The sequence below is a fragment of the Lissotriton helveticus genome, chromosome 8, assembly GCF_964261635.1.
Source record: "Lissotriton helveticus chromosome 8, aLisHel1.1, whole genome shotgun sequence".
In the NCBI taxonomy this organism is placed as follows: Eukaryota; Metazoa; Chordata; class Amphibia; order Caudata; family Salamandridae; genus Lissotriton; species Lissotriton helveticus.
Window position 1 is genome coordinate 181,253,104 of NC_136069.1, and position 13,039 is coordinate 181,266,142.

Genomic DNA, 13,039 nt, shown 5'->3' on the forward strand with positions numbered 1-13,039 from the left:
GGTTGTTTAAAAAAAACTCTGAACTCCCCATGCAGTTCTCCTAATTCTCACAGTAGCCATTAAGTTAAGAGAGGCTGATTGTAATGATCTTTTAGGAGAGGCCCATCTAAATTTGCTTTTAAAGTACTAGGTTCTGATCCATATACAATTTATGGGCCAAGCATGGAACCTTAAAGGTAATCCTTTTCCAGAATGGGAGCCAGTGAAGCTCTGCCAGAGTATTTGTACAGATTAAAATTTGGGGATTTTCTTAATTAGCCGACAAGTTGTATTTTGCAACATCTGGAGCTTATTTACGGTTTTTGTTTCATTCCCCGATACAGAGAGTTTCAGTAATCAAGCTTGGATAAGACTAATTAAATAAACACAGATTTTTGCAAATCTGTGAGAATAAACATGAGTACCTTCCTCAGCATTCTTAATAAAAAAAGCAGGATGATGCCAGTTTATTAGTCTGTTCCACAAATGACAGCTCAGCATCAAATAATACACCTAGATTTTTTACCTCAGAGGATGGTAGAGAAAGAGGACCGAGTAACTGAGGCCACCATGATTGGTTTCTGAATGAAACATCTTTACCAAAAAGGAGAACCTGTTTTTTGAGAGATCAACTTTAAACAGTTCTCACTCATCCAGCTGACAATGCTGTAATGCTTCTATCAAACCGATCTGTACTGTACTGGAGATTGACACAACAATCTGTGTATCGTAAGTGTATGCTACTGTGGCAAATATAGATGGATGAATTAACTTTGCTAACGGAGCAACATAAATGTTAAACAGCATAGGGATGAGAGCTGGGCCCTGGGGGACTCCTCAAGGCAAGGTAAATGATTTAGAATCAAACTCCCAAATGCCCACCTTTTGTTCTGGACCTCCTAATAAAGATGAGTGAAGATCAAGAGATGAACCCGTAATTGTGATATCAACCAACCGCCCCAAAAGGACCACATGGCTAACCGCATCAAACGCCATGGAGAGATCCAAAAGGACCATCACAGACTTCTCACTCTAGTCCATGGTAGCTCTAATCTCTTCTGAGACTGCAACCAGAGCTTGTGGCCTGATCTGAAGCCGAACTGTGCCTCATTCAATATTTAAGTTTTCTTTAAATGTCCTGACAGAATTTTATTGAGAGTTTTTCAATAACTATTGCTGGAAAAGGTTGTGAGAAGTTGGCCTGATATATGATGCTCACTAGTTCTAGTGATCACCTTGTATCAGTCCAAACAACCCTTATGGTGATTGGTTGTAAGTCAACCTTATAGACCAGCTATCCTAATGGTAGCGTGGACAAAGCAGTCTTAGGCTAAACTCTTTTGGCATGTGAAGCCAGCTGTTTTACCACATATAACCCCTTGAATACCAGATGAAAGGACACCACACAGGTTGTTATGAAAATAAACAATATATTTATTACTAACAAACACCTCTGAACTCTTTATGAGATCAGAGGGCCAAGCACATAACAATACTCTTCAGAAAAATACAATAGTCGCACAAATTACAATGGTACCCTAGGAGCACGACAAACCATATACTAAGTAAATGGTATAAGTAGAACGATTTAGGAAATGAAGATGCCCAGAGGCTGTAGGATTGCTGGGACTACACTACCCTAACCTCAGGTAAGTAACAGGAGGCCCACGGGACGCGTGTGCAGAGTGTGAACTCACACACGGGATGCGGAGCAAAGTCAATGGGCAGAACAAATTACGAAAAGGTAAGTAAAAGACAGTTCCTACTAGTTACGACTAAAACTACAGGATACCTGGACACTAGGAGAGTCAATCTACCTATGAGCACCAAAATGCTCTCGTTACCTCACCCACGGGCTGCGGGTGCATAGGTGTGAAAGTGTGTCGGGTTTCCGTGTTGAAGTCAATGGAGCCTTGAAGAAAGATGCTGCAGGCGACCAGCAGGAAGATGTCCGGAGTGATCCAAGGGCGGATCGATGAAGATGAGGACCTGAAAGCAGAGGGGACAATGTTCAAAGTCACTAGCCATTGACCGGTGTGGAACCAGGAAGGAACCAGATGTTGTCGTCGCGATCAGGTGAAGAGTGGACGCTTGACTCTGCAACCACGTGGACCAGGAGGTGTCTTCGACGACCAGGATGGAGGCACGAGCTGTCCCACGCAGGCTCTCGCTGTCGGCGGTGTCTGATCCGGATTCGGAGTCAACAGGCCTTGGCAAAGGCAACCCACGCGGTGAGTGGAGATGGCGTCTGGTGCGGACCAGGAGGGTCCGGGGTGCTTCTCTTTTGGAAGGAAGCAAGGGCCAGTCTCGAGCAACCAGATCAGTGGTGTAGATTTCTTGGGACGTCGTCTAGGAAGTCACTAGCCAGCCGGCAAGTGACCAGACAATGCGTCGAGCAGCAACCAGGCAAAAGGGCCCCACGCAGATCTCGTGGATGCTGGAAGGCTGGTCTTTGGTGCAGGAGCTGCTCAGGCTGGGGCTTCTCAATCCCCAAAGCACTCACTCGAGGATGCCTCTGAAGTCGTGCTGGAAGCGAAGTGCAGTTTCTTCAAGATGGCCGGTCCCACGTGTCTCGTCGCACCCACGGTTCTCAGCTGTGCTGCAGATGTGGGTAGAGGTCGGAGAGGTCTGGGAATCCGGGTCTCTTTGGGCTCTGAGGTCTGGTTCCGGCAGGAAGGACGACAAAGTGAACCGCTAGGTCGTTTGATGGTGCCTGCAGTTGCAGGGTGGTCACTCCTTGGCCCCTATGAGATTTCTTCAGTCTTCTGTGGAGCAGAACGTCGAAGTCCAGAGTTTCTTCTTTGTAGAGTTGTTCAGGATAATCTAATTTGGAATGGGACCAGCTCCTACCTTTATTCTCCTAAAGGGGGCTGTACTAGTGACTAGGTCCCTCCCATGGGTGGGACCAGGAAGGGGGGTGGTTGCACCCCCTATCCTTTGTCCGGTTTCGCGCCAGAGCTGGGGCTGGAGTGCCCCAGCAACTGGTTTAAACCGGGGTATGCACAGGGACACCTTGTGTGCCCCAGGCATGTCTCATTCCTTTCAGCCCTCCCTACCTCAATACACAAAATCCTGTCTGGGGTGGTGCTAGCACCTCCCAAGGCAGGAAACCCTTTGTCCAAGCCTCCCTCGCTGGAAGGACTCCCAGCAGCAGGAGGTCAGACTTGTGTCTGTGGTGGCAGCATCCATTTTGTGATGCTGAGGCTCTGCTTAACTTTAACCGGGGTTCACAGTTATGGACATGTCGTATCCCTCTAGAAGGGTGGAATGCTACCCCCGTCGCCAGAACTGGCGAGGGGGTAGTATTCCAAATCGTATGACACCTTACTCGACATGTTTTGATAATGCTATACCAAGGTTAGCAATAATCGCGAGGATTATAATGCACTTAAGAGTATATGGTATAGCGTTATCATGGAAACAGCTAAAGGACTTGGTTCCGAAAGCTGCAGACAGGCTCAGCTCATGCTAGAGCACCATCTCACATAATTCCAAGCACTCTGCCTTCAGGGTTGATAAGGCCTGCCATAGGAGTGACTTATAGGAATATATGTGTCCATTTTGGGGTTAGATATAGGTATACTATATCTACAGCAAAGGGTGATTAAACCACCTTGCCCCAGCTGTATTACCAGCCAGTTGTGTCTGTTTAGATGGCCAGCCAGGGGTGGCATAATACATGCTTCAGCCCTTGGTAGGCCTTGGGTGCACTTATGCCCTGGGAACCTATGGTACACTGTACAAGGACTTATAAGAGTGACCCAATACCAATTGGTAAATGCACCTAAAGTACATGTGTGTCAATTTAGAGAGAGAACAGCTAGGCTGTGGGTCTGATTAGCAGGCCCACAGCCAGGGAAAGTCGTAAACCAGTGAAGCAAAAAGCAAAAATCTGGGGTGACCATAGGATTGCAGACCCTACTCTCCTACAAAGGTAACTACAATATGGGTCGATAAATATTCTCTATAGTAGGATCTAGCGCTGACTTTTTCAAAAGTGGTAGGATCAAGCCTTTATTTAGACGTCTGGAAAGCAGCCCTTCTTGATAATAATATTGAATAGCGGCTGAAGGTTATCTTGTGAACCACCACATGCACCACCCTACGCAGGCAGAGATCTGATGGGGCTCCTCATTTGGTTTGTCTGATTAGCTCAGCCACCTGATCAACTGTCAAGGGGGGTAAATTGCAGATCTCTGCATACTTAACAGACAAAGGCAAAAACGCATTGCCCTCACTAAGTGGGGGACTACTAAAATCAAATCCATTATAACCTGCCTCCACTTTATCTTCAAAAACTTAGGCCAGTTTATCACATTTGTTCGTTCTTAACATCACAACCCTTTTTTCTAGAATGCCTAAAATCTCACCTAAAATATTATCATGTTCCACTTCACTACTGGAAAAGATCAGTATATTATCTTGGAATAATTCAACATGAGGATTATCCTGAAACATTTCTGACACCAGTCTTTGTAAAACAGCTGCAGCTGATGCCAGACCAAAAGGCAACCTGCAAAATTGAAATACTCCATCAGGAGTGACAAATGCAGTCAGATGGCGAGACTGGGTCTCTATTCTACCTGATGATATGCGACTTTGAGATCAAGTATCGTGAACCAACTGGAGCACCCAATGTTTGCTATTAAATCTGCAGTCATTGGCAATGGAAAATTATGTAGCTAAATTGCTTAATTCAGGCTCCTCAAATCAAGATACATTTTTAGATCTCCTGATTTTTTCCTTGCCAAAACGATGGGGATAACTAAACAGTTCCCTCAACTCTTTCAATGAGGCCTTGTTAACACAAATCATTCAACAGCTTTTATCATTCTTTCCTGGCACTCTGAGGTATTACGCAATTTATGCTTTACAGGCACTGTACCTTGCTTGACATTTATGGGGTGACTGATCTTCCCTAAACTTTTTTGAAAAACCATTTCATATTTATTTTCCCACCCTTCTTTGATGTTGCCAGTGTCCCTATCTGAATCCACTTCTGTCCTGTCAATAAAATTAGGTGTGTCCCATATGGCATTAATAGTCAAATTGAACTCTGCTTGGTGTAACCATCCTGGGACATTAATGCTCTTTTTAGCCACAAAGGTTTCCTTGAATTACATCACCCAATACTCCCATAGAAGCCCAAAAGTACCCAATAAAATCTATCTTGCTTCCTTCAAAAGTCACTGTCAACACATCAGGAGAATGCAGTGTCTTATCATTCCACAATTGATTGAATTGGTCTTGTGACTCAATGGTAATGTGTGCGACTGTGTCTACTAAAAGTTTGATTTTCCACCCCATCAATTAATACTTCAATGTCAGACTCCCCAATTACTTTACTCTTCTGCAACTCTGTGACTCTGACTGCTAATACAAACTCTCTGTTATCGGGCTTCTTTTCAGACTCATTTTGATCAATCTCATTTAACACACATTGAATGCTGCTTCTTTTTTGCTCCAATCTTTCCACAAGCTGTACACTATTGGTCCAAAGCTGGACAATTCCTGAACGAAGACACATGCAATAAGGACCTGCTCCTATTACAACTAATTTTTTGTGTATGTTTGACCTGGACATTTGATGTGTTACTGCTCTTGCTTTCATTATTTTGACTAGAGGAGATTTTATTAGCCACTACCTGTGATATTGTCTTACTAGATAATGACACTTCTAGTTGTTTTGCATCTTCGCACACACATTATATGCTTTTTGCAATATCTATCGACTTATCTAGCAAAGGGTCTTTACAAGTTAGTAACCTCTCTTTACTCTTTTTAAAATTAAATCTAGCAATTACCTGATCTCTGATTACTTGTGAAATGAAAGTTCCCAAATTCACATTTTGCAGCTAATACTTTCAAGGCTGTAATAAACATATCTATACTCTCGATGGGTTTTCAAACTCATCTGGATCGTTTCCATCTTGAGATTCATATGCAGTTAAGTGATCAACATTTTCTGGTCTTCTACCTCCAAGCAGTAATACATAATGCTCTTCTTTCTTCCAGGTCTGAACCTGTCAATGGCCCCTAAGTATGGTCTAAAAGATCTCTGCCATGGCTTCCACTGCAGGGGCGGATCACCTGGGTCCTGATGAAATGGTGCTGGAGTTGACACATTCTGCATGTTGCAAGGCTGGTTTACCAAACAAAATGACAAAAGGAGAAAAGAGAGGAAAGGCAATATTTTACCAAGTGTGCAAATGGCTGTGAGACAAGATTTGCACTGAGTTCAAACACTGTGCATCAGCTACTCTAAAGACAAATAAACATGCAAATCATATCTTTGTGGTTAGAGTCACACTTGTCGAATTTACAAAGTGCGCAAATCACTGAAATATTGATGTGCAATTGGATTTAAAGTGTGCAAATCACTGAACAGGGAATGCAATTTAGCTTAAATGTGCGTACATCGCTGTATGAGACACGCCCAGCACACACTAAACCTTTTCAAATAGAGTACAATGTTTTTTCCAAGATTTGTCTATGTTGCTTGTTTTTAAGATTAATTCTTCTATTTCAATCTTTTCGTGGGACTGCTGAAAAGGAGGCCGCGCAGACAGCTGGATGGGTGAGTACACTATTTTTCTTGTTACATTTTGTTCTGACAAATTGCCTTTGTATTCAAACGAGGAACCATTTACAAACCTTTCAAGCGCTTGTATAAACGTGTGCACTCTCCATTGCAGTTTGGTGTACACCAAAACCTCAAGGGAGCACGCGCTGAGAAACGGTCTGAAAATGTTGAGAATGCACGCGCTCAGTTGGTCGAGCGAGCATGCGCTCAGGATCACGTTTGTTCTTGAGTGCTCTGAAAACTGTTGCGCATGCACGTGCTCAGCTGGAGGACACGCCCCTTCAAAAATACACTACGTGATCTGCCAGATCCACTACTGCACACCTACTTTGAAAATGTATTACTAATGTCTGGAGCACGAAGACATGTGAAAAGAGATTTGTTTTATTTATTTATTTTGAAGGTTTTATATAGCATGGACAAGAGCCTTGCGGGTATCAGAGCGCATTACAACAAATAGAGGAAATAGACATATACATACAAAAATATTATTGGTTTTATTAGTTCAAACAACGGTAACTGTTCCAGCATTGCAAATATCTACAATCCTGCATCTAATAGTTCAAGTGAATTTTGCCAGGAGAATCGATTTAACTGTGTTTTTAAAGGATGCTGCATGAGGGTTCTGTCTTGTTTTTGGGGGTAAGGCATTCCAAATCCGAGGGGCCATTCCTGAGAAGGAGCGGTTATAAGTTTTCTTTTTGGTAAATCGTTGTGGTTTCAGAAGAAGGTTATATGAACTCCTGTTGGTTCTGTTGCTGCTGATGGTACTAGTTTCTCTTAAAGGTATTGTGGTGTTTTGTGATGCAATGCCTTGTGTGTCATACAGGTGATTTTCAAATTGATTCTGGCCTCAAAGTGCTCGCAAGTCCGGGGAGATGTGACAGTTTCTTTTGGAGTTTGTGATTAGTCTAGCGGCTGCGTTGATTAATGCCTTTAGTGGGGCTGTCGTTGTTCTGGGAAGGCCGCAGAGAGCGACACTCCTGTATTCCACTATGGGGATTACTAGAGTTTGGACTGCCTGTTTAAAGTCATTTGCGGGTATGAAGGGTGTTGTAATGTACCTTTTACCTAATGCACTCTCCCTACAGAAGTTCTCTCCTTGCTGCTCAGCCTATGATGAGGTCAGATAGAATGTCGATTGTGTTTGTATTGGAAGAGTGAATCAGTTGGTGTGGATGGGCTGAGCAGTAGAGAGCCTGGGTGGTTGCAGGGTGGTGAATTTTACTGATATTCTAATATGATATTTGAGTTTTAAATGTATATGCCTTGATTGGGGTGTTTCGTTTTTCTGTAATTCTTAGCATGAGGCCTCATGGTGTTGTGTATCTCATTTTGAAAAATGTTTTCTTTTATTATGAGGATGGTTTTTGAGAATATCTTTGGAGTATGTATTTGCAAATTGTTTTATTTTATTATGAGGCTGGGTTTTGAGAATATCTTTGGAGTATGTATTTGCAAATTGTTTTATTTTATTATGCGGCTGGTTTTTGAGAGTATCTTTGGAGAATGTATTGGACTGTGCGTTATAGATACGCACGTAGAGTATTTTTCGTACTGTGTGGTACGGGTGCAAACGTGGGAAGTTTACCTCTTGTGTAGCTTCTCCTATTTGGTTTTGCTGTTACCCTGTATGTGGTTAATGCCTCTAGTAGGTGTATGGACAGTGCAATGTGGTTGTGCACGTTGAGTTTGGTGATTCTCATAATATATTTGCTTTGGGTTTAAGCAGACCATAATATGGTTGCTTTGGGTTAAAGGAAACCCATATTGGTTTTTAGAGTATTTTTGGGGTTTTATTACCCTGTCTTGGTTTGGGCTGTGTGTTATTCCATTTCTTTGGGGTAGACCTGTTCTGTCATTGGTTTGTGCAGTTGAGGGTTGTAGATCCCTGTTCTGCCACAGTTTTGTGCCTTAGTTTGTGGTGCATTGGCTACTCATTATTGTACCCGCAGTCTGGGGCGTGGGTTATGTGGATAGTATCCACTGGTTTTGAAGGATGTTTTTATTTAACTTGCATTCTTGTTGTTTGTGATCATTATGAAGGGGAGATGGGTGTAGTATCTTAGTTTTCTCATTCATTCTCCTCTGCCCTCATTTGTATGTTTGGCAACTTTCATGCATTTGTTTTTATGATCATTATAGCAAGGGGGTGATGTATACTTTTGTGATTATTGCATCCTCTTTTGCTGGAACGTGTGTTTTATCAACTTCACACATGTTGATTGTTTTCCATCATTATAAAGGGGGAGATGTGTTGTAATGTACCTTTTACTTAATGCACTCTCCCTACAGAAGTTCTCTCCTTGCTGCTCAGCCTATGATGAGGTCAGATAGAATGTTGATTGTGTTTGGATTGGAAGAGTGAATCAGTTGGTGTGGATGGGTTGAGCAGTGGAGAGCCTGCTCCTGGTGGGGCACTTTAAAGGATCTGACTTACATCTGGTCACCTGTAACTAGGAAGTGATCTTAAAAATAAAGCAGAGATCTTATTCAATATCACCTGGTCTACGCATCATTCATCTTTGTAACAAAGGGCTTCAGTCTTCTTAGGGTGTTCATTTGAATGTTTGCTCCTTTAGTTGCTGCGCTGATGTGCTTCTGCATATTTAGCTAATTATCCAGAGTTATGACTAGCGATTTGGCAGAATCAATCATGAGTGGATGTCTGTCTAGTGCTGTTAGGTGATTCATCCATTCCATGAGGGTGGTTGTTTGGTTGGGGGTGCTATTAGAAGGAATTCTGTTTTTAGGGTGTTTAAATTCCAGTGGTTATTTGCCAGTCAGGTCTGCGTTTTTTGGAGCGTAGAGTTGAGGGACTTGATTTCCTTAAGTGAGTGTACCTTAATGTAGAGTTGTGTGTCGTCTGCATACATGTGATATTGGGCCTTTGCAGAGTTGAGAAGCTCTGTGAGTGGTTCCATGAACAAGTTGAAGAGTGTCGGGGAGAGGGAGAGGGAGGAACCTTGGGGTACTCCTAAAGTGACAGGAATAGGTTGGGATATAGATTGATTGGTCTTGAATCATTGTGCTCTGTTTTGTAGGAAGGAAGTGAACCAGTTGAGAATCGTTCCCGTTCCCATTCTATGTTTCAGGAGGCCAAATAGATTGTCGTGTTTGACGGTGTCGAAGGCGGAGGATAGGTCCAGTAGGATTAGTAAATAGGCTTTGTTTTGGTCCAGTATTTTTAAGGCATCATCTATTATGTGGGTCATGGCGAATTCGGTACTGTGCCCTGATCGAAAGCCAGATTGGAATTTATCAAGAAGGTGAAGTGATCAATGTGGTGGGTAAGTTGCGTGTGAACACATGTTTCTAGTAATTTGGTCAGGGTGGGGATATAAGATATGTTGGATATAGGGCGATAGTTATTTTGGTCAGCTGGGTCCGCCGATGGTTTCTTTAAGATGGGGGTAACCTGACCAGCTTTGAGGATATAATATATATATTTGTAAAAGAGAGTTACAACTACGTGGGTTCCTGAAGGGGGTCCCTGTGGTGATCACGTGAGGGTTGGTGAGGGCTGATAGGTCATTCAATAAGTCTGTCTTTATGTTTTCAGTTTTTGTTGTGAAATAGGACATGAATGCCTTGCTGTTGGGGAGTGTTTCTGAATGAACTTGAGGTGAGTGGGAGACACCCTTAGATTGCGCTTTGATTATTTCAAAAAGACTTTTGGGGCGATTCTTGGATTGGTTCAATTGATTGCTAATGAAGTCGATTTTTAAGCGTCCGATTTTCCTGTAATGGGCGTTTCTCATGCTTCTCAGTAATTTGAGGTGAAGGGAGGAAGGTGCTGCTCTCCATTGACGTTCAATTGTTCTTAGTGCTTTTCTGTCATCATTTAATCTACTGTCACACCATGGGTTTGAGTCTTTGTTGGAGATACTTTTCAATTGTAGTGGAGCTAAATTGTCTAATAATATGTTCATAGATTGAAAGTAGTGATTGGTCAGATTGTGTATTTTATGTAAGCTGTCAGGTGGGGGCGTTAAGATAGGGCTAGCGGTTGCAAGTGAGGTAGGATTGACGTTTTTTAGGTTTCTCTTCCAGATTTTCGTTCTCTTGGGTTGGACATAGAGTGGGTTAACTGCTTTGTTGATATAGAAAGTGATGATGGACCAGTCACAAGGGAGGATCAATTCAGCTGGGTGGAGTCCGCTTTGGAGATTACTAGATCTAGGGTTGATCCTTTTTCATGTGTTGGGCTGTCACAGATTTGGGATCGGTTAAGGTCAGTCAAGAAAGTTTTGAGGCTATTGACGTCCAGGTCGTCAGGGTCATTCCAGTGGAAGTTGAAGTCCCTGAGGAATATCTGCTTGTTCTGGTGTCCGGCATTTGTCGCTAGGATATCCATTATGTGTTCAATAAAGGTAAGGTTGTCTCCTGGTGGATGGTAAAGTGAGTGAAGTGAGCATATTGGGAAGTTATTATTAGAGATTTCAAGACATAGGTATTGTTGGGACGGGAAGTCTCCTGCATGTCTCTGGAGAGAGTGCTTCCCCTGCCTTATGCTAATCTCCAGGCAAGTCACTCAAAAGCTACCATATAGTTTCTAGATCCCTACCTCAGTGAGCATGACAATCATACATGTCCACTGATGGTCTCCCTGTTTACATGGATTGAGACTCTAGAGCTTGGCTCTGAGGTCGAGGGGGCATGCCTAGTGCACCCCTATTTTTTAGAGAGTGGCTACTGCCCTCTCTATTAAGGCAGTGGTAGACTGACAGTGGTGGCAGCAATACATCTATAGTCAGGAGGGGTGAGTCCCTAGGCACCCTCCTGACCAAGTCTGTGCAGTTTGCCATGCCTGTGGGCCTGTTGCCTTTGTCTGAATGATGTGTGTTTGAGAGCCCGTGGGTGTACAGGGGAAGAATGGGGATTTGAGCCAGTGTGAGGAATGCGAGCTGTTCTGCTGGACATCCCAGCTCCCCCGTCCCCTCCCTATTTCCTTGAAAAGGCCTGGTGGGCTGGGGTAGACACTCCGCTCTTATCTGGGTTTAGCTGCACTAACTGTGTGGAGAGGACCCTCCCCCACTGGTCAGGGCCTCCTGGGCTGGAGTTAATTAAAATTCCTCTCCAGGGAGTTGCACAGCCTGATACCATAACAGGACCTGGTACCCATGCATTGAACACGCGGTGAATGGTTTGTGATTGGAGGTGTATTCAGGATGCAAAAGTAGCAGACCCTCCGATTGGATGAGCCTATCAATCAGAGGTGATAAAAGTCTGGCCTGAGTGGTCAGTTGTTGTTCAAGACTGGTCTATGACTGATGAGCGGCCACACCAGAGCCCTCTGAAGTTAGTCAGCCGTGACCCCGCGGTGTGAAGGCAAGAGATAAGACTCTGTTCACTGCGGTCTGGAAGGAAGGCATCAGCAACATTAAGGACCAGCTGTTTCTGTAAGGCTTGGAGGGGCGTTCGCTTTGGACCAAGGAAATTACAGACAGCTGCCCAAGGTGTGGAAAGGAAGCTCGCGGCACATCACCCAAGGTGTGGAAAAAAAGCTGGTGGAAAGAAACTTGCAGCACATGACGAGAGCCAGAGAGGGGGATGCTTGATTCTAGTCTTTGAAGGTGAGATCAAATCCCCTCTAGGCTCCTCCCTTGCGCTGTGGGAGCCTGTACAAGCAGTAACTGGGAATAGAGGCCATTGAAGCAGGCCCCCACCTTTCTTTTTGTGATCTATGAGGGTATCAGGGTGAACTGGCACTCTGTCCAGCCACTACCCTCCTACAGCTAGCCAGTGGCTACTGGACTAGTGGGACTCCAGTAAACTGTGCCAAGACATCCGGCAACTGTGATCAGATCCCTGACACCACTCGAGCGGTGTCCTCACTCACAATGGGAGGGCACTTCTGTTACTTTGGGTGGGGGGTTATGGGGCTGATCACGAACATTTGACTTCACATCATATGCTGAAACTATATCCTTTCAATACAAAGTTTGGTATCAAGGCTCTAGTGAATGAGAGCAGCCCGGTGTAACATGATCTGTAATATGCAATGCTTACTGTGTGTTTTCATGTTAACTGTGTTTTTATAGTGCTTGGCGTCTAGGCGCTATAATCCATCACCACCCCTTGTTGTTAAATATTTTGTCCACCCTAAGCGTGGAAGGGTATACTCAGATGTGAGTCCCTTGCTCATTGCACCATCAGGATTCAAGCAAGCCGGGCCGACGACGGCTGAAATGCCAGAAACCGGTCCCCGGAAGCTTGTTTCCTTCCCAGTGTAAGAATTGGCTTGGTAGTTTGGTTTGCCCTGTTCCCATCATGCACTGGGACAGGAACAGACTAATTTGCATATAGCCAGGTTCTGAACTGGGATGGTGCAGTGAGCTAAAAACGGTGTTGGATCTAGCCCTGATCTCTTGACTGGGTGAGAGTATTCTGCTTAATTCAGAAACTCTGTCCATCACCACCCCTTGTTGTTAAATAATACTGTTTGGGGTCAGAACTCTGTCCCAGAGGGTTGTA

At 44.0% G+C, this 13,039-nt stretch overlaps 2 long non-coding RNA genes across 2 annotated transcripts in view; one reads left to right on the forward strand and one right to left on the reverse strand.

Annotated features, from left to right (window-relative positions):
• LOC144771533 (uncharacterized) overlaps positions 1–6,268 on the forward strand; it is a 28,223-nt gene extending 21,955 nt beyond the window's left edge. The window contains exon 2 of the long non-coding RNA XR_013599332.1: positions 5,995–6,268. This is a non-coding gene — a long non-coding RNA (uncharacterized LOC144771533). The remainder of the gene's footprint in view (positions 1–5,994) is intronic.
• Positions 5,996–13,039, reverse strand: part of LOC144771532 (uncharacterized) — a 272,356-nt gene continuing 265,312 nt past the window's right edge. Inside the window, exon 3 of the long non-coding RNA XR_013599331.1 lies at positions 5,996–6,121. This is a non-coding gene — a long non-coding RNA (uncharacterized LOC144771532). The remainder of the gene's footprint in view (positions 6,122–13,039) is intronic.